The sequence below is a fragment of the Rhinoderma darwinii genome, chromosome 5 (genome assembly GCF_050947455.1).
Source record: "Rhinoderma darwinii isolate aRhiDar2 chromosome 5, aRhiDar2.hap1, whole genome shotgun sequence".
NCBI classification, from domain to species: Eukaryota; Metazoa; Chordata; class Amphibia; order Anura; family Rhinodermatidae; genus Rhinoderma; species Rhinoderma darwinii.
In genome coordinates this window covers 228,567,387-228,588,628 of record NC_134691.1, presented here as the reverse complement: position 1 = coordinate 228,588,628, position 21,242 = coordinate 228,567,387, and the positions used below count along the sequence as shown (strand labels likewise).

Sequence of the window (21,242 nt, the reverse complement as noted above, 5' to 3'; positions counted from 1 at the left end):
GTGTGTGTGTGTGTGTGTGTGTGTGTGTGTGTGTGTGTGTGTGTGTGTGTGTGTGTGTGTGTGTGTGTGTGTGTGTGTGTGTGTGTGTGTGTGTGTGTGTGTGTGTGTGTGTGTGTGTGTGTGTGTGTGTGTGTGTGTGTGTGTGTGTGTGTGTGTGTGTGTGTGTGTGTGTGTGTGTGTGTGTGTGTGTGTGTCTTCTGTGTTTCTGTGTTTCCGGCATTTCACATTGGAACAGCTCATTCACCTTCCTTGTCTTCTCTCCGCCCTCCCTCCTAGGTAAGTTAAAGAGCTGCACCTGAGCCAGCCACTGATTGATGCAGCAACACAGTCAACTAGTGGAGTGGAGTGGAGTAGGGGAACAGCAAACAGCCATTAAAGCAGCCAGCCGCCTACCCGCCACAATGGACCTACCTGTGTACACTAGATGGATGTGATGGAATGTACTGCCGTCCCAACATTTCCAAGAAGAAGTAAGAATTGCAGTTGCAACAAACCCTTGCTTGCCTACAAAGAGAGCAGCAATTTGGATTTGTTACTATGTTACCTAGAAGAATAAAATAACAAACTGTGCAAGGATGGAGGTTGTAGGAGCAAGGAGAACAAGTTGTCTGTAAAGTTGGTGGATGCCTATTTTCCATTTTGCAGTCCCTTGTCTCCCTCTTGTGGCCTCCTGGAGGCAACTAGCTGTGCAAAAAAAAGACAGCCTGGCGGCCGGCTGTTGCAGTGTTGCCCTCTCAGGCAACACTGAGTGACTGACTGAGCCGCACCGTCTTATATAAAGTTCAGACGGAACTTTGCACGTGTCATAGTGGAGCCCTCAGGATTCCAGAGCCAGCTTTCTGACATCATAATGGGGCCTGCCTCAGAGATAGATAAAAGCCTGGGCCCAGGCAGTGTTGGTCAGTGCTGCTCAGCAGGCAGCACCGGACTGGACTGGATTAAAGCTGATACAAGGTGTGAAGGAACAAGGGGTGGCTGTGGGCATGCACTTGCTGCCGCTGCCAGTGTTTATCTGCATGGCAGCAGGGCATTTGGGCGTTGCCAGGAAGGCGTTTTTATGTAGATTCCTCCTCTTTCAGCACTGCATTGTGGTGCAAGCAAAAGAAGCAAATCCTGTCTGGCTTCCTCTCCGGCCTTTATTCACCTCCCTCCCGCTTAGTAGCTGTAAATGTGTGTGAGCCTGCAGGGCCCCATGGAATTGCCTAGGAGTAGGCTGAATCAATCGCTGCAAGGGGTGAACAGCAGTATGGGACAGGCTCGGTCAACGGCCGGCCCATTCGGGTTATCGCTTCTCGGCCTTTTGGCTAAGATCAAGTGTAGTATCTGTTCTTATCAGTTTAATATCTGATACGTCCCCTATCTGGGGACCATATATTAAATGGATTTTTAGAACAGGGAGATGGAAATAGAGCTTGCTCTGTCCACTCCACGCATTGACCTGGTATTGCAGTATTTCCAGGACCGGTGCACCCTTCCCTTATGTGTTGACTAAAATCAGATTCCAAAAGTGCTATTTGTGTTTGCTATTGTTTTTGTCTTTCTGATGGGATCTCCCCTTTTAATCCCATTATTTCAACACCTGTTGGACAATGCATTTGTACAGTCATGTGTGATAATGAGCTCATTTATTAAATGCAATTAATTAATACATTGCCACCTCTTGTTGTGTGTGTGTGTGTGTGTGTGTGTGTGTGTGTGTGTGTGTGTGTGTGTGTGTGTGTGTGTGTGTGTGTGTGTGTGTGTGTGTGTGTGTGTGTGTGTGTGTGTGTGTGTGTGTGTGTGTGTGTGTGTGTGTGTGTGTGTGTGTGTGTGTGTGTGTGTGTGTGTGTGTGTGTGTGTGTGTGTGTGTGTGTGTGTGTGTGTGTGTGTGTGTGTGTGTGTGTGTGTGTGTGTGTGTGTGTGTGTGTGTGTGTGTGTGTGTGTGTGTGTGTGTGTGTGTGTGTGTGTGTGTGTGTGTGTGTGTTTCCGGCATTTCACATTGGAACAGCTCATTCACCTTCCTTGTCTTCTCTCCGCCCTCCCTCCTAGGTAAGTTAAAGAGCTGCACCTGAGCCAGCCACTGATTGATGCAGCAACACAGTCAACTAGTGGAGTGGAGTGGAGTAGGGGAACAGCAAACAGCCATTAAAGCAGCCAGCCGCCTACCCGCCACAATGGACCTACCTGTGTACACTAGATGGATGTGATGGAATGTACTGCCGTCCCAACATTTCCAAGAAGAAGTAAGAATTGCAGTTGCAACAAACCCTTGCTTGCCTACAAAGAGAGCAGCAATTTGGATTTGTTACTATGTTACCTAGAAGAATAAAATAACAAACTGTGCAAGGATGGAGGTTGTAGGAGCAAGGAGAACAAGTTGTCTGTAAAGTTGGTGGATGCCTATTTTCCATTTTGCAGTCCCTTGTCTCCCTCTTGTGGCCTCCTGGAGGCAACTAGCTGTGCAAAAAAAAGACAGCCTGGCGGCCGGCTGTTGCAGTGTTGCCCTCTCAGGCAACACTGAGTGACTGACTGAGCCGCACCGTCTTATATAAAGTTCAGACGGAACTTTGCACGTGTCATAGTGGAGCCCTCAGGATTCCAGAGCCAGCTTTCTGACATCATAATGGGGCCTGCCTCAGAGATAGATAAAAGCCTGGGCCCAGGCAGTGTTGGTCAGTGCTGCTCAGCAGGCAGCACCGGACTGGACTGGATTAAAGCTGATACAAGGTGTGAAGGAACAAGGGGTGGCTGTGGGCATGCACTTGCTGCCGCTGCCAGTGTTTATCTGCATGGCAGCAGGGCATTTGGGCGTTGCCAGGAAGGCGTTTTTATGTAGATTCCTCCTCTTTCAGCACTGCATTGTGGTGCAAGCAAAAGAAGCAAATCCTGTCTGGCTTCCTCTCCGGCCTTTATTCACCTCCCTCCCGCTTAGTAGCTGTAAATGTGTGTGAGCCTGCAGGGCCCCATGGAATTGCCTAGGAGTAGGCTGAATCAATCGCTGCAAGGGGTGAACAGCAGTATGGGACAGGCTCGGTCAACGGCCGGCCCATTCGGGTTATCGCTTCTCGGCCTTTTGGCTCAGATCAGGTTTATTGCCTGGTCTGGGCCGGGGGTTCGGTCTTTCGTGGAGTCCTATCCGACGTTTTTGGGAGCGATCATCGTGCCGTTGGGCATTCCATTTCAAGATGGCAGCTGTGCGTAACACTATCCGTTTCGTGGTGAATGAGCAGAGGAGAGACGAAGTTGATACTGGACATATCATTGAGAACATCCTTCTGGACCTGGCTGGAGTTAAGTTGGTAGAGGTATTCTGTATCCAAGCTTTCAGCAATATTGCTACATATGATGTATCCTTTTTTGAGGCCGCCTACTGTTTAAACGTTTTTCAGTTGCTAAAGGAAAAACACATGCATGAGGCATTAACATCCATTGAAGTGCAACCTCTTTTTTCTACAGTGGAGAAATGTATAACAATTCATATGTATAACCCATTTTTGGATAGAAGGCTGGTCAGGGCCTTTTTAGCTCATTACTGTACCCATGTTAGAGGTGGTGTGGAGCAGAAGAACTTATGGGGAGTCTTTAATGGTGATATCAAGTACTGGGTCAGGCTGAAACCTGACTCCAGCTGTATTGGAGGAGTGATGAATCCTCCTGCTAATTTTTCCATTGGTGGGAATAAGGGATATCTGTACTACCAAGATATGCCATGCTTTTGTAGATCATGTTTTTCCTACGGGCATACCAAAGATGCATGCAAAGGCAAAGTTTGCAGAAATTGCAAGGAAACAGGACATGAGGCTAGTGCATGTATTTCCCCATCCAGGTGTGATATTTGTGGTTTGCCTGGTCATACCTGTAGGAAATGTCCAAAGGTGTTTCCTTTCTTAGGACAAGAGAGAAGAACATGGGGCAGACAGGTGAGAACAACAAGTTCCCTTGCTGCCTCTTCTGAGGTAATTTCAGAGCCAGCTGGCAATGTTTCTGTGGCTGCTTCTCAGGACCCTGGGAAAGCTGGATTAGGAGAGGTTCTAACCTCACATACTGACAGCATGGAGTTGGGTGTGGTCCCTCCTGCAGAGCCAACTGTTGATGAGACACCTGGGGTTATACCTATGGAAGGTAAAGACACAGCGCCACCTAGTGGGTGTGCATACCCTGATAACGGTGCAAGTATGCAAATTTTGTCCTTTTCTAGCCCAGAGTCAAAAATGGACGATTCAGCAAAAGTGGAGTGGTCAATATCGGAGGAGGACGAGAAGGAGGCCAGGATGCCTAGTGCCACTAGTGCGGAAATCTTCCATAAAGTTGTCTCAAAAAGGGGGAAGTCTGGAAAGGCGGTGAAGAGACTTAAGATAGGCTTATTGGAAGATTCTGCTCATGCAAATCCTTTTTCTTTGCTGGATAGTGACTCCAGTTCTAGCCCTAAGTCATCTGAGGTGGCCTCAGAAGTACCCAGCTCTCCTGGGGAAGGTTTCCTCAGTGAAGTCAATGTGGCAAATTTGGAAAGAGCGATGTATTTCCCTGGGACGTGATATGTTCTGGTTTTTTCCATGGCTTTCCATTGCACTAACAATACTATGCCCGCATGTCTTTGAGATTAAAAATTGTCTCACAAAATGTACGGGTGTTCTCCTCTGCTCACAAGCGTGCTGCAGTCCTGGACTTTTTGGCCTCTAAGGGCAGTGACATTGTTTGCGTACAAGAATGTGGTTTGTCAAAAATGCCTAGGAAAGAAGAATGGAAGTTTGGGGAAGCAATTTGGTCTTTTTCTTCCACAAATAGGAATGATGGAATTGGTATTCTTTTTAAAAATAATGAGTTTGTCATCAAACAGACTCAAATTATACAGGAAGGAAGATGTGTCTGTGTGTTACTATCCTATAAGGGGTGGCAGTTTAGGCTTATCAATATCTATGGCCATGCTGTGAAAACTGATAGGTTGGCACTTTTTGATTCTTTAAAATTTTTTCTTCATGGTAAAGTTCCTGTAATTATTGTTGGTGACATTAACTGTATCCTGGAGAAGCAGGCCCGAGCTGGGTCCACAGAGTCTAATGTGGATGTCACTGGAGTTTTGTGGAATAAAATTTTGCAGGACTTTGCTTTGCAGGACGCTGTCACCAGGAAACCAGGTCCATTTACTTACCATGCCGATGACGGAAGAACAGATTCTCGTCTGGACTTTTTCTTTTTTTCTATTTCAGCAATGAAATGTGTAGATTATGCGCAGGAGAGAGTGTGGTTTTCAGATCACGAGTGTTTGTTGGGGGTTTTTGTTATAAATAATTTCTTTTATGGTAGAGGGGTATGGAAGATGAATGTTAGTTTTCTGAGTGATGAAAGGGTGAAAACTAGGTTTGGGAAAAAATATGGGGTTTGGGTTAGGAAGAAAAGTTCTTTCTCTAATGTGTGTGAATGGTGGGTATGGGTGAAAAAAAAGATTGGTGGTTTCTTTAGACAGATAGGGTATAGAAGAGCGAGAAGGAAAAGATTAGAATATTCACGCTTTAATATGCGGATGACGTTCCTTCAACAATGTAAAAATTTGGGTATGGATGTAAGACACGATTTGGAAAAAACAAAAAAAGATATTAAGGAGTGGTTCCGAGAGAAAGGGAAAGAAATAATATTTAGATCTAAGGTGGAGGTTAGAGATAATCACGAGAAGTGCACTAGATTTTTCTTTAAAAAAATGTGTGGTGGGAAAAGTGGAATGAATGTGTTATTGGATAAGGATGATAAAGAGGTGTTTGGTAAGGATGTGATTGATGTGGTGTCTGATTTTTATAAACAACTGTATGATTTGAAGAAGTGTGATCTGGGTGATGATGAGGAGTTTTTGGATATTGTGGGTAATTTTGTTCCTGAAAGTGAATATGAGTCTTTGCTTGGTGAGATTATGGATGGTGAAGTAAAGGATGTGGTGGGAAGTATGGCTAAAAATAAGTCTCCAGGGATCGATGGAATACCAGCTGAGTTCTATGGGAAATATTGGGATATAATTGGGAAGGATGTTATAGATGTTATGAGAGTGTTGTTTTCTGGGATGAATATGTGTGATGTGATGAAGAAGGGTATGGTAGTTTTGTTGCATAAAAAAGGAGATAAGAGACGGTTAGAAAACTGGCGACCAATTACTTTGCTTAATACGGATTATAAAATTTTTGCCAAGCTGATTGCGAATCGTATGAGGAATGTTATTGGGTGTGTGATTGATGAGGATCAGGTATGTGCGGTACCGAAAAGGAAATTGCATGAGAATGTGGCGTTGGTGCGGGACATGCTTGAGGATTGTAAGGGTCGGAATAAGAAGGTGATTGTGTGTGCGTTAGATTTTGAGAAAGCGTTTGATCGTGTGGCGCATGTGTTTTTGTTCAAAGTGTTAGAGAGAATGGGTTTTCCGGTTCAGTTTGTGAGTTTGTTGAAGAAATTATACGCGAATGCAAAGAGTTGTGTGCAGGTGAATGGGTTTTTTTCAGAATCATTTAGTATTATGTCTGGTGTGCGACAGGGTTGTCCGTTGTCTCCCATCCTTTTTATTTGTGCGATTGAACCATTGTTGCAAATGATTAGAAATGATAAGGTTGTGAAAGGTTTGGTGGTGCCCGGGTGTGATGGAAAGCGTGTGAAAGCTTTGGGATATATGGATGATATTTGTGTATTGTGTGATTCAGTGTATGATATGTCCAGAGTGAAGTTGATTGTAAATATGTTTTGTATTGCGTCTGCTTTTAAAATAAATTGGGGTAAGAGCAAATTTAAATTTTTCTTCAGTAATGAACGGGTGAGTGATCCTGATATGGAACAGGTGAATGGTGTGAAAATTTTGGGTATTGTGTTTGATGATGAGTTGAAAGGGAGAGAAAGTTGGGATGAGTTAGGTGGTAGGATTGTGAGAAAGTTGGAAATGTGGAGAATGAGGGATCTTTCTTTTTCGGGGAAGGTTTTAATTGTCAAAAGCATTATTCTACCTATGATTTTATATGTTGCTTTGGTTTTTCCTCCTGCTGTTGCTATGTTAAAAAAAGTGAATAGAGTTTTGTTCCTTTTTTTATGGGGGAGCGGGATTGAGAAGGCAAGGAGAGAAATTCTAATGAAAAGCAGACGTAATGGAGGCTTGGATTTCCCAAATTCGGAGATTTTTATTGGAATTAATTGTGTACGTTTTTTTGTTGAGCTTTTATTTAAAGAATCCAAGGCTTCTAGAATGTCGAAGTATTTAGCTGGAACGGTGATTCAGCGTTTAAGGTGGGAAAAACGGAATTTATGTAAACCAATTGCTTTTCAGTGCACAGGGTGGTATTTGTATGTAGAAAAATTTATCAAAAAATTCCAGCTAGAGGATGTAAGAATGGAGAGATTTCTGAGTGAAAAGAATGTTGTGAGAAGTATGTGTATGAATAATGTGATGTGTTCTGTAAATGGTTTGAATTCGAAGGAGTCTAAGTCTGTGTGGAAGAAGATTGTTACGTATGATGTGTCAAATAAGCAGAAAGATTTGTTATGGATGTCGGTACATGGAGTGTTGCCTGTAAGGAGTGTTCAGAAAAGAAGAGGTTTGGTTGCATCTGAAAGGTGTCCGAGAGAAGGTTGTGGGGATGATGAGGATGTGAGTCATGTGTTTTGGTCGTGTAAGCATGCAAAGGATGTTTGGAAAAAGTTGAGTGGGTTGTGTGAAGAATTGACTGGTTTGAAGGTTTTGACGTATGAAATTGTCTTGTTTGGTTTGTGTAGTTTGGGTAGTGAAAAGGATAGAGTGTTGTGGATTTTTCTGACTTGTGTGAAAGAAGTATTGTGGAATACGAGGAATTTGAATGTGTATAAAAGAGAAGTATTTGAGATGGAGGATGTGGTTAGTATGGTATTGGCTAAATTGTATTTTTATTATAAATGGGATCTAGAAAGAGGTATGGATGCGGAAGGGATATGGCGAATGTTGAAATGGAGGTATTTAGTTTGAGGAATTTGTTTGATTTATCTTGTATTTGATGGAAAAATAAAATAATGAACCAGAGTGATGAGATTTTTTGAAAAATAGAGAGGTGGTTTGAACAACTACAGTTCTCGGTTTTATTCAAAAAAACCTGAATGGTTTAATAAAAAAAAAAAAAAAAAAAAAAAATCTGTTCTTATCAGTTTAATATCTGATACGTCCCCTATCTGGGGACCATATATTAAATGGATTTTTAGAACAGGGAGATGGAAATAGAGCTTGCTCTGTCCACTCCACGCATTGACCTGGTATTGCAGTATTTCCAGGACCGGTGCACCCTTCCCTTATGTGTTGACTAAAATCAGATTCCAAAAGTGCTATTTGTGTTTGCTATTGTTTTTGTCTTTCTGATGGGATCTCCCCTTTTAATCCCATTATTTCAACACCTGTTGGACAATGCATTTGTACAGTCATGTGTGATAATGAGCTCATTTATTAAATGCAATTAATTAATACATTGCCACCTCTTTGTGTGTGTGTGTGTGTGTGTGTGTGTGTGTGTGTGTGTGTGTGTGTGTGTGTGTGTGTGTGTGTGTGTGTGTGTGTGTGTGTGTGTGTGTGTGTGTGTGTGTGTGTGTGTGTGTGTGTGTGTGTGTGTGTGTGTGTGTGTGTGTGTGTGTGTGTGTGTGTGTGTGTGTGTGTGTGTGTGTGTGTGTGTGTGTGTGTCTTCTGTGTTTCTGTGTTTCCGGCATTTCACATTGGAACAGCTCATTCACCTTCCTTGTCTTCTCTCCGCCCTCCCTCCTAGGTAAGTTAAAGAGCTGCACCTGAGCCAGCCACTGATTGATGCAGCAACACAGTCAACTAGTGGAGTGGAGTGGAGTAGGGGAACAGCAAACAGCCATTAAAGCAGCCAGCCGCCTACCCGCCACAATGGACCTACCTGTGTACACTAGATGGATGTGATGGAATGTACTGCCGTCCCAACATTTCCAAGAAGAAGTAAGAATTGCAGTTGCAACAAACCCTTGCTTGCCTACAAAGAGAGCAGCAATTTGGATTTGTTACTATGTTACCTAGAAGAATAAAATAACAAACTGTGCAAGGATGGAGGTTGTAGGAGCAAGGAGAACAAGTTGTCTGTAAAGTTGGTGGATGCCTATTTTCCATTTTGCAGTCCCTTGTCTCCCTCTTGTGGCCTCCTGGAGGCAACTAGCTGTGCAAAAAAAAGACAGCCTGGCGGCCGGCTGTTGCAGTGTTGCCCTCTCAGGCAACACTGAGTGACTGACTGAGCCGCACCGTCTTATATAAAGTTCAGACGGAACTTTGCACGTGTCATAGTGGAGCCCTCAGGATTCCAGAGCCAGCTTTCTGACATCATAATGGGGCCTGCCTCAGAGATAGATAAAAGCCTGGGCCCAGGCAGTGTTGGTCAGTGCTGCTCAGCAGGCAGCACCGGACTGGACTGGATTAAAGCTGATACAAGGTGTGAAGGAACAAGGGGTGGCTGTGGGCATGCACTTGCTGCCGCTGCCAGTGTTTATCTGCATGGCAGCAGGGCATTTGGGCGTTGCCAGGAAGGCGTTTTTATGTAGATTCCTCCTCTTTCAGCACTGCATTGTGGTGCAAGCAAAAGAAGCAAATCCTGTCTGGCTTCCTCTCCGGCCTTTATTCACCTCCCTCCCGCTTAGTAGCTGTAAATGTGTGTGAGCCTGCAGGGCCCCATGGAATTGCCTAGGAGTAGGCTGAATCAATCGCTGCAAGGGGTGAACAGCAGTATGGGACAGGCTCGGTCAACGGCCGGCCCATTCGGGTTATCGCTTCTCGGCCTTTTGGCTCAGATCAGGTTTATTGCCTGGTCTGGGCCGGGGGTTCGGTCTTTCGTGGAGTCCTCTCCGACGTTTTTGGGAGCGATCATCGTGCCGTTGGGCATTCCTCATCAAGATGGCAGCTGTGCGGAATACAATTCGTTTTGTGGTGAATGAGCAGAGGAGAGAAGAAGTGGATACTGGGCACATCATTGAGAACATCCTTCTGGACCTGGCTGGAGTCACATTGGTAGAGGTATTCTGTATCCAAGCTTTCAGCAATATTGCTACGTATGACGTATCCTTTTTTGAGGCCGCCTACTGTCTAAATGTTTTTCAGTTGCTCAAGGAGAAACATATGCATGAGGCTTTAAAATCTATTGAAGTGCTACCTCTTTTCTCAGCAGTGGAGAAATGTATTACCATCCACATGTATAACCCATTTCTGGATAGAAGGCTGGTCAGGGCCTTTTTAGCTCACTACTGTACCCATGTTAGAGGAGGTGTGGAGCAGAAGAACCTATGGGGAGTTTTCAATGGTGATATCAAGTACTGGGTCAGGCTGAAACCTGACTCCAGCTGTATTGGAGGAGTGATGAATCCTCCTGCTAATTTTTCCATTGGTGGGAACAAGGGATATCTTTACTACCAAGATATGCCATCATTTTGCAGATCATGTTTTTCCTACGGGCATACTAAAGATGCATGTAAAGGCAAGGTTTGCAGAAATTGCAAGGAAACAGGACATGAGGTTAGTGCATGCATTTCCCCATCCAGGTGTGATATTTGTGGTTTGCCTGGTCATACCTGTAGAAAATGCCCAAAGGTGTTTCCCTTCTTAGGGCAAGAGAGAAGGACATGGGGCAGACAGGTGAGAACAACAAGTTCCCTTGCTGCCTCTTCTGATGTAATTTCAGAGCCTGCTGGCAGTGTTTCTGTGGCTGCTTCTCAGGACCCTGGGAAAGCTGGATTAGGAGAGGTTCTAACCTCACATACTGACAGCATGGAGTTGGGTGTGGTCCCTCCTGCAGAGCCAACTGTTGATGAGACACCTGTGGTTATACCTATGGAAGGTGAAGACACAGCGCCACCTAGTGGGTGTGCATACCCTGATAATGGTGCAAGTATGCAAATTTTGTCTTTCTCTAGCCCAGAGTCAAAAACGGAAGACTCAGCTAAAGTGGAGTGGTCAATATCGGAGGAGGACGAGAAGGAGGCCAGGATGCCTAGTGCCACTAGTGCGGAAATTTTCCACAAAGTTGTCTCAAAAAGGGGGAAATCTGGAAAGGCGGTGAAGAGACTGAAGATTGGTTTGTTGGAAGATTCTGCTCATGCAAATCCTTTCTCATTGCTGGACAGTGACTCTAGTTGTAGCCCTAAGTCATCTGAGGTGGCCTCAGAAGTACCCAGCTCTCCTGGGGAAGGTTTCCTCAGTGAAGTCAATGTGGCAAATCTGGAAAGAGCAATGTATTTCCCTGGGACGTGATATGTTCTGGCTATTTCATGGCTTGCTTTTCCACTAACCATACTATGCCCGCATGTCTTTGAGATTAAAGATTGTCTCACAAAATGTACGGGTGTTCTCCTCTGCTCACAAGCGTGCTGCAGTCCTGGACTTTTTGGCCTCTAAGGGCAGTGACATTGTTTGCGTACAAGAATGTGGTTTATCAAAAATGCCAAGGAAAGAAGAATGGAAGTTTGGGGAAGCAATTTGGTCTTTTTCTTCCACAAATAGGAATGATGGAATTGGTATTCTCTTTAAAAATAATGAGTTTGTCATCAAACAGACTCAAATTATACAGGAAGGAAGATGTGTCTGTGTGTTACTATCCTATAAGGGATGGCAGTTTAGGCTTATCAATATCTATGGCCATGCTGTGAAATCTGATAGGTTGGCACTTTTTGATAGTTTAAAATTTTTTCTACATGGTAAAGTTCCTGTTATTATTGTCGGTGATATTAACTGTATCCTGGAGAAGCAGGCCCGAGCTGGATCCACAGAGTCTAATGTGGACGCTACCGGAAGTTTGTGGAATAAAATTTTGCAGGACTTTGCTTTGCAGGACGCTGTCACCAGGAAACCAGGTCCATTTACGTACCATGCCGATGACGGAAGAACGGATTCTCGTCTGGACTTTTTCTTTTTTTCTATTTCAGCAATGAAATGTGTAGATTATGCGCAGGAGAGAGTGTGGTTTTCAGATCACGAGTGTTTGTTGGGGGTTTTTGTTATAAATAATTTCTTTTATGGTAGAGGGGTATGGAAGATGAATGTTAGTTTTCTGAGTGATGAAAGGGTAAAAACTAGGTTTGGGAAAAAATATGGGTTTTGGGTTAGGAAGAAAAGTTCTTTCTCTAATGTGTGTGAATGGTGGGTATGGGTGAAAAAAAAGATTGGTGGGTTTTTTAGACAGATAGGGTATAGAAGAGCGAGAAGGAAAAGATTGCAATATTCACGCTTTAATATGCGGATGACGTTCCTTCAACAATGTAAAAATTTGGGTATGGATGTAAGACACGATTTGGAAAAAACAAAAAAAGATATTAAGGAGTGGTTCCGAGAGAAAGGGAAAGAAATAATATTTAGGTCTAAGGTGGAGGTTAGAGATAATCACGAGAAGTGCACTAGATTTTTCTTTAAAAAAATGTGTGGTGGGAAAAGTGGTATGAATGTGTTATTGGATAAGGATGATAAAGAGGTGTTTGGTAAGGATGTGATTGATGTGGTGTCTGATTTTTATAAACAACTGTATGATGTGAAGAAGTGTGATCTGGGTGACGATGATGAGTTTTTGGATATTGTGTGTAATTTTGTTCCTGAAAGTGAATGTGAGCTTTTGCTTGGTGAGATTATGGATGGTGAAGTAAAGGATGTGGTGGGAAGTATGGCCAAAAATAAGTCTCCAGGGACCGATGGAATACCAGCTGATTTCTATGGGAAATATTGGGATATAATTGGGAAGGATGTTATTGATGTTATGAGAGTGTTGTTTTCTGGGACGAATATGTGTGATGTGATGAAGAAGGGTATGGTAGTTCTGTTGCATAAAAAAGGAGATAAGAGACGGTTAGAAAATTGGCGACCAATTACTTTGCTGAATACGGATTATAAAATTTTTGCCAAGCTGATTGCGAATCGTATGAGAGATGTGATTGGGTGTGTAATTGATGAGGATCAGGTATGTGCGGTACCGAAAAGGAAATTGCATGAGAACGTGGCGTTGGTGCGGGACATGCTTGAGGATTGTAAGGGTCGGAATAAGAAGGTGATTGTGTGTGCGTTAGATTTTGAGAAAGCGTTTGATCGTGTGGCGCATGTGTTTTTGTTCAAAGTGTTAGAGAGAATGGGTTTTCCGGTTCAGTTTGTGAGTTTGTTGAAGAAATTATACGCGAATGCAAAGAGTTGTGTGCAGGTGAATGGGTTTTTTTCAGAATCATTTAGTATTATGTCTGGTGTGCGACAGGGTTGTCCGTTGTCTCCCATCCTTTTTATTTGTGCGATTGAACCATTGTTGCAAATGATTAGAAATGATAAGGTTGTGAAAGGTTTGGTGGTGCCCGGGTGTGATGGAAAGCGTGTGAAAGCTTTGGGATATATGGATGATATTTGTGTATTGTGTGATTCAGTGTATGATATGTCCAGAGTGAAGTTGATTGTAAATATGTTTTGTATTGCGTCTGCTTTTAAAATAAATTGGGGTAAGAGCAAATTTAAAATTTTTTTCAGTAATGAGCGAGTGTGTGATTCTGATATGGAACAGGTGAATGGTGTGAGAATTTTGGGTATTGTGTTTGATGATGAGCTGAAAGGGAAAGAAAGTTGGGATGAGTTAGGTGGTAGGATTGTGCGAAAGTTGGAAATGTGGAGAATGAGGGATCTTTCTTTTTCGGGGAAGGTTTTAATTGTCAAAAGTATTATTCTACCTATGATTTTATATGTTGCTCTGGTTTTTCCTCCTGCTGTTGCTATGTTAAAAAAAGTGAATAGAGTTTTGTTCCTTTTTCTATGGGGGAGCGGGATTGAGAAGGCAAGGAGAGAAATTCTAATGAAAAGCAGACGTAATGGAGGCCTTGATTTCCCAAATTTGGAGATTTTCATTGGAATTAATTGTGTACGTTTTTTTGTAGAGCTTTTATTTAAGGAATCCAAGGCTTCCAGAATGTCTAAATATCTAGCTGGAACGGTGATTCAGCGTCTAAGTTGGGAAAAACGAAATTTATGTAAACCAATTGCTTTCCAGTGCACGGGGTGGTATTTGTATGTAGAAAAATTTATCAAAAAGTTCCAGCTAGAGGATGTAAGAATGGAGAGATTTTTGAGAGAAAAGAATGTTGTGAGAAGTATGTGTATGAATAATGTGATGTGTTCTGTAAATGGTTTGAATTCGATGGAGTCTAAGTCTGTGTGGAAGAAGATTGTTACGTATGATGTGTCAAATAAGCAGAAAGATTTATTATGGATGTCGGTACATGGAGTGTTGCCTGTAAGGAGTGTTCAGAAAAGAAGAGGTTTGGTTGCATCTGAAAGGTGTCCGAGAGAAGGTTGTGGGGATGATGAGGATGTGAGTCATGTGTTTTGGTCGTGTAAGCATGCAAAGGATGTTTGGAAAAAGTTGAGTGGGTTGTGCGAAGAATTGACTGGTTTGAAGAGTTTGACGTATGAAATTGTCTTGTTTGGTTTGTGTAGTTTGGGTAGTGAAAAGGATAGAGTGTTGTGGATTTTTTTGACTTGTGTGAAAGAGGTATTGTGGAATACGAGGAATTTGAATGTGTATAAAAGAGAAGTATTTGAGATGGAGGATGTGGTTAGTATGGTATTGGCTAAATTGTATTTTTATTATAAATGGGATCTAGAAAGAGGTATGGATGCGGAAGGGATATGGCGAATGTTAAAATGGAGGTATTTAGTTTGAGGAATTTTGTTTGATTTATCTTGTATTTGATGGAAAAATAAAATAATGAACCAGAATGATGAGATTTTTTGAAAAATAGAGAGGTGGTTTGAACAACTACAGTTCTCGGTTTTATTCAAAAAAACCTGAATGGTTTAATAAAAAAAAAAAAAAAAAAAAAAAAAAAAATCTGTTCTTATCAGTTTAATATCTGATACGTCCCCTATCTGGGGACCATATATTAAATGGATTTTTAGAACAGGGAGATGGAAATAGAGCTTGCTCTGTCCACTCCACGCATTGACCTGGTATTGCAGTATTTCCAGGACCGGTGCACCCTTCCCTTATGTGTTGACTAAAATCAGATTCCAAAAGTGCTATTTGTGTTTGCTATTGTTTTTGTCTTTCTGATGGGATCTCCCCTTTTAATCCCATTATTTCAACACCTGTTGGACAATGCATTTGTACAGTCATGTGTGATAATGAGCTCATTTATTAAATGCAATTAATTAATACATTGCCACCTCTTGTTGTGTGTGTGTGTGTGTGTGTGTGTGTGTGTGTGTGTGTGTGTGTGTGTGTGTGTGTGTGTGTGTGTGTGTGTGTGTGTGTGTGTGTGTGTGTGTCTTCTGTGTTTCTGTGTTTCCGGCATTTCACATTGGAACAGCTCATTCACCTTCCTTGTCTTCTCTCCGCCCTCCCTCCTAGGTAAGTTAAAGAGCTGCACCTGAGCCAGCCACTGATTGATGCAGCAACACAGTCAACTAGTGGAGTGGAGTGGAGTAGGGGAACAGCAAACAGCCATTAAAGCAGCCAGCCGCCTACCCGCCACAATGGACCTACCTGTGTACACTAGATGGATGTGATGGAATGTACTGCCGTCCCAACATTTCCAAGAAGAAGTAAGAATTGCAGTTGCAACAAACCCTTGCTTGCCTACAAAGAGAGCAGCAATTTGGATTTGTTACTATGTTACCTAGAAGAATAAAATAACAAACTGTGCAAGGATGGAGGTTGTAGGAGCAAGGAGAACAAGTTGTCTGTAAAGTTGGTGGATGCCTATTTTCCATTTTGCAGTCCCTTGTCTCCCTCTTGTGGCCTCCTGGAGGCAACTAGCTGTGCAAAAAAAAGACAGCCTGGCGGCCGGCTGTTGCAGTGTTGCCCTCTCAGGCAACACTGAGTGACTGACTGAGCCGCACCGTCTTATATAAAGTTCAGACGGAACTTTGCACGTGTCATAGTGGAGCCCTCAGGATTCCAGAGCCAGCTTTCTGACATCATAATGGGGCCTGCCTCAGAGATAGATAAAAGCCTGGGCCCAGGCAGTGTTGGTCAGTGCTGCTCAGCAGGCAGCACCGGACTGGACTGGATTAAAGCTGATACAAGGTGTGAAGGAACAAGGGGTGGCTGTGGGCATGCACTTGCTGCCGCTGCCAGTGTTTATCTGCATGGCAGCAGGGCATTTGGGCGTTGCCAGGAAGGCGTTTTTATGTAGATTCCTCCTCTTTCAGCACTGCATTGTGGTGCAAGCAAAAGAAGCAAATCCTGTCTGGCTTCCTCTCCGGCCTTTATTCACCTCCCTCCCGCTTAGTAGCTGTAAATGTGTGTGAGCCTGCAGGGCCCCATGGAATTGCCTAGGAGTAGGCTGAATCAATCGCTGCAAGGGGTGAACAGCAGTATGGGACAGGCTCGGTCAACGGCCGGCCCATTCGGGTTATCGCTTCTCGGCCTTTTGGCTAAGATCAAGTGTAGTATCTGTTCTTATCAGTCCTTGTAAGGATAGATAGCTCGGAGAACCACTGGGGGCTATAAACACTAGCTTAGCGATCCAAGAGCGTTCCAGACGAAGCCGGCGACGAACTGCGGAGAAGAACCAGCGAAGACGACGATCCAGAAGGGAGAAGCCGCCATCGGGGAAGAAGCTCCGGGAGATCGCTGCCGGGAAGAAGGAGAACTGCGACAGAGACCTTCGGAGAAGAGCCGCTGCTGAAGGGGATCTTTGAAGAAGCTCGGCCGCAGAAGAAGCTCGACGAGGAACCGCTGCGGAAGAAATTTCGTGGAAGAACCTCGGCCAGCAAGGAGAAGATTTGCATAGCTCCGCCCCCTTCGGGAAAGAGCTATCGAAGATCCTCCCCAAGCGACAGGAACAGCTGGAAGAAGCCATGGCCTCAACCAGCAACCCTGCCACCCAGAAGGAGAAGGCTGATGGACCAGGTGAGCCGGCCCAGGCCAGGACATCTCCTCCTGAAGCCTCCTCAAGCGGACAGGCCACCAGGAAGCCGAACCAGGCTGCTCCAACCCTGGAGCCCTGGATGAAGCAGACGGTGGCCCTGAAGCTGAAGGAGGTGGACGGGAGAGTGCCGGACATGACGGAAGAAGTGTTCTGCCAGAAGATGCTCCTGGACCAGGGCTTCGCTAAGCCGGAGACCATCAGCATCCAGGCCTTCATGACCGGGATGTTCTTCGTGACCTTCGCTTCGATCAACATCTGCAGAAGGTACTGGGAGATGGTGAAAGCGGCGAGGCCTGAATCCCCTTTCTCTCGCTTTGTGGGCAACTGCCCTGTCCAAAGAGAGGAAAGGCGGGTGACGGTCTCAATGCGGAACCCACACACCCCCGGCAAAGACATCACCACGCTCCTGAAGCGGTTCTGCACAGTGGTGAGGGAACCCACCCACATCCTGAACGGACTCGGCTTCTGGACTGGCAAGTGGTCGGTAATCGTCCGACTCAACAAGGATTCAAGCGCGGAAGACGGCCTCCAGCACCTGCCCCAGTCATTCTCGCTGGGCAACTCCTACGGCCTCATCTACTACCCGGACATGCCGCAGATCTGCAGGAGATGCAGCAAGAAGGGTCATTCGATGAAGGACTGCAAGGAGGACGCCTGCAAGAACTGCCGGGTAACAGGACACGAGACCAAAGACTGCCCGAAACGGACAATGTGCAACCTCTGCGGACAAGCAGCCCACTCTTACAAGGACTGCCCGAAGAGGGATCGATCCTGGGCAACTGTAGCAGCGAAAGCTCCAGCCAGAGGGAACCCCGCCCCAGCCAGAGCTCCAGCGGCACAGAAGACCGGGAAAAAGAAGGATGGTAAGAAGACGACAGTCCCTCCCCCCCCTCTCCCGGCCCTCCCTCGCCCTACCCTTCCCACCCTCCCTCGCCCGGCCCTCCCCACCCCCCCGTCCCCAACCCCTGTCACCCCCACTGAGGCTCTCACCTTCTCCTACCCACCCATCTCAGTGGTCCTGTCACCTGCACCCCTCCCAACCCAGCCTCCCTTCTCCCCAGCTCCAGCAGCACTAACATCTTCCCCTCCAGCTGCTGGAGTCCTCTCCCTGGAGGATTTTCCCCCTCTTGTCTCCTCAGGTGCCATCCAGAGGAAGAGAAAGGTGAGGGACAGCCCAGCTGCTGAGTCCTCAAAGCGACAAGTCGTGGAAATCTGCGAAGATTCCCTTGCGCAGCAGGAGGAAATGGAGCAGATGGTGGAGGAACTCGTGTCTGAACCTGAGGTCATCGACTTCACAACAGACATCCAGGTGGCTACAATCCTGGAACAGTTTTTGTCAGAGGGCCTGCTGGATCTTTCGGACCCGCCAGGAGAGGAGGATCCGCCCGACCGGACTGGTAACTAAGGTGTATCGTTTGCACTAACCTTCTTTATTCTCCCCCATGGCTGCTAAACTTAACATCTTTAGCCTCAATGTGAGGAGTGTTAGAGATAGGACTAGATGTCAGATGGTGCTAACTTTTCTTTCCAAGCAGTCGAGTGATGTATTTATGCTGCAGGAATGTACTCTCCCCTCTTCCAGGTCATACCATCATCTGGCCAGGCAGTGGACCCATGGCCCGTCCTACTGGTCTGGTGGGGGCGACTGTAAGTCTGCAGGGGTTGCCATCCTGATTAGGGGAAGCGTATTTACTGTTGACTCTGTCCAGGAGCTCGCCTGCGGCCGCTTGTTGGTCGTAGACGGTTCCTGGGCAGGAGAGCCGATTAGGCTCATCAACGTGTACGCTCCCCCTATGAAGGCTGAGCGCCTGGAACTATTCCAGACCCTGCGGACCCAGCTCGCCACCACTAGGGCAGTGGTGATGGCCGGGGACTTCAACTGCCCCATCGAAGAGGATGGACGAAGTTCCGGCACTTCAATCAAACTGGATGTCAGTTCCAAACTGCTTATCGAGATGGTAACCGAAGCATCCTTGCAGGACGTTGTGGGCTCCATGGGGATTGGCTCTGTGAACTATTCATGGAGCCGACCCGATGGCTCACTTCGTTCTCGGATTGACTTTGTGTTCACCTCCCGGGCAGTCAAGCAGCATGGGCACTCCATGGTCCCCTGCTTCTTCTCTGACCACAGGGCCATTCTCTTCCAGGGTGCCATCGGCCACGGTTTTCCTCCCGGCCCTGGCTCCTGGAAGCTGAATTGTGCCCTGCTGGAAAGAGAGGAGGTACTGGCGGAACTTAGAGACGCCTATATTGTTTGGAGGAATGATAAAGTTTTCTTTGACAAAACCTGTGACTGGTGGGAATATGTTAAAGTTGAATTTCGTTGTTTCTTTCAGGCAAAAAGTCGTCAACAGGCGTGTGAGAGGAAGAGAGACTTCAGAGAGATGCAGCGTCAGCTGCGATCCCTGCAAGACCTCCTTCAATGCGGCTGGGACGTCAGGAAGGAGCTGGAGGAAGCCAAAAAGGGCCTGAAAAGGCACTTTGAGGAGGAATCCAAGCGAATTGTCTTTCGTTCCAAGGTGGAGAACCTGGAGAAGGGTGAGAAATGTAACTCGTTCTTTTTCAGGAAACTCCATGCCGGCCACACGCCCCTGAAGGAACTTCGAGATGAGACCGGAAACATGCATTCTGGGAAGAAGGAGGTGATGGGAGTCGTCACAGACTACTACCGAAGCCTCTACTCCCGGAAAACCACTGACCCCGAAGCCGCCGATAAATTCCTGTCAGGTATCACTAATCATCTTGATCCTGCAGGTACGGAGGCTATGGATGTACCCCTGACGGTGGAGGAACTGCTCTCTGCCGCTAAATCCTTCAGACCCGGCAGGACCCCGGGCAGTGATGGTCTCCCAGCAGAGCTCTATGTAGCGCTGGGGGACTTGATCAGTCCGGACCTGCTGGAGCTCTATGAGGAGATGGTGGTGGAGGGTAGAATGCCACCGTCCTTGAGAGAAGGCATGATCACGATCTTGTATAAGCGGAAGGGGGAGAGATGTGACCTGAAAAACTGGCGTCCCATCTCTCTCCTGAACGTGGACTACAAGATCCTCGCCAAAGTATTGGCCAACAGACTGAAGGTTGTCATCGGACAGATCATCGGATCGGACCAAACCTGCGGCATTCCTGGCCGTAGGGTGGCCGACAGTCTTGCCCTGGTGAGGGACACGGTGCATTACATGCAAAGCCGCCGTACACACGCGGCCCTGGTCAGTCTGGATCAGGAGAAGGCTTTTGACCGGGTCTCTCACGAATTCATGGGTAAGGCTCTGCGTAGGCTGCGGCTTGGCAGGTTGTTCTGTTTGTATGTTAACCTGATGTATTGCGACATTTACAGCTCGGTGCTGGTGAACGGCTGGAAGACTGACCCCTTTCCTGTATCGTCGGGGGTTAGACAAGGCTGTCCTCTTTCACCTCTCCTTTTTGTTTGTGTTATAGAGCTCTTCGCAGAGGCTATCCGGCAGAATGGAGAGATCAGAGGGATCACCGCACCAGGTCCAGGACACTTCGAGGTCAAATGCTCGCTGTACATGGACGACGTGACCGTCTTCTGCGCTGACCAGAGTTCGGTGACTGCACTCGTCCAGACCTGTGAGGAGTTCGGACGCGCTTCAGGGGCAAAAGTCAACTGCGGGAAGTCGGAAGCCATGCTCTTCGGAAAGTGGTACCTGCCTTCTCCTGCCTCCCTCCCGTTTACTATCAAGCCGGACTTCATCAAAATTCTGGGAGTATGGTTCGGTAAGGAAGGTGCAGCCCTAAAGTCGTGGGAAGAACGCTTGGCCAAAGTCAACCAAAGGATCGGACTGTGGAGCCTCAGACAACTCACTATTGAGGGCAAAGCAATGGTCCTGCGTAACGAAGTCTTGCCTGTGCTACAATACACTGCACAGGCATGGCCCCCTCTTGCCACCGTCTCGAGGGCCATTACCAGGACTGTGTTTCGCTTCATCTGGGGCTCGAAAATGGACAGAGTAAAGCGGACTGTTATGTACAAGGAGCCCCGCAAAGGTGGGAAGGGTATACCCGACATTCCCACTCTGCTGCGGATCGCTTTTGTATGTGACTGTGTTCGTAGGACTCTGAGGACAGCAAACGGCTCTGCGGGCAAGGCCATGTCCCGCTACTTCCTCCTTCCCCTCTGGCGAGGTTTTGGCTGGGACAAGTGGGACAGCTCCTTCCCTTACAACTGGCACGCTCCCTGGTTCTACGGAGATGTCGTCCGGTTCGTGAGGGAGCATCAACTGGAGGGTCTTAAGCCCGACTTGTGGAAACCTAAGACGATCCACAAGCACATCAGAGCAAAGGACTCACTGGAGTCTGTTCCAGGGCTTCATGCCGACACGTTGGAGACTGTTTGGACTAACGTGTCATCTGGCAGGTTGACCAACGGGCACAAG

The 21,242-nt window shown here is 46.2% G+C and overlaps 1 non-coding gene and 3 pseudogenes across 1 annotated transcript; all 4 read left to right on the top strand.

Moving 5' to 3' along the window:
* The first annotated feature begins 1,284 nt into the window (after nt 1–1,284).
* On the top strand, nt 1,285–1,475 carry LOC142653538 (U2 spliceosomal RNA). The gene has a single exon (XR_012848466.1). It is a non-coding gene; the product is annotated as a U2 spliceosomal RNA (small nuclear RNA).
* Nucleotides 1,476–8,045: 6,570 nt separating this feature from the next.
* LOC142654122 (U2 spliceosomal RNA) lies at nt 8,046–8,257 on the top strand (annotated as a pseudogene).
* Nucleotides 8,258–14,740: 6,483 nt separating this feature from the next.
* Nucleotides 14,741–14,957, top strand: LOC142654194 (U2 spliceosomal RNA; annotated as a pseudogene).
* A 1,374-nt stretch (nt 14,958–16,331) lies between these two features.
* On the top strand, nt 16,332–16,433 carry LOC142654515 (U2 spliceosomal RNA; annotated as a pseudogene).
* Nucleotides 16,434–21,242: the final 4,809 nt, after the last annotated feature.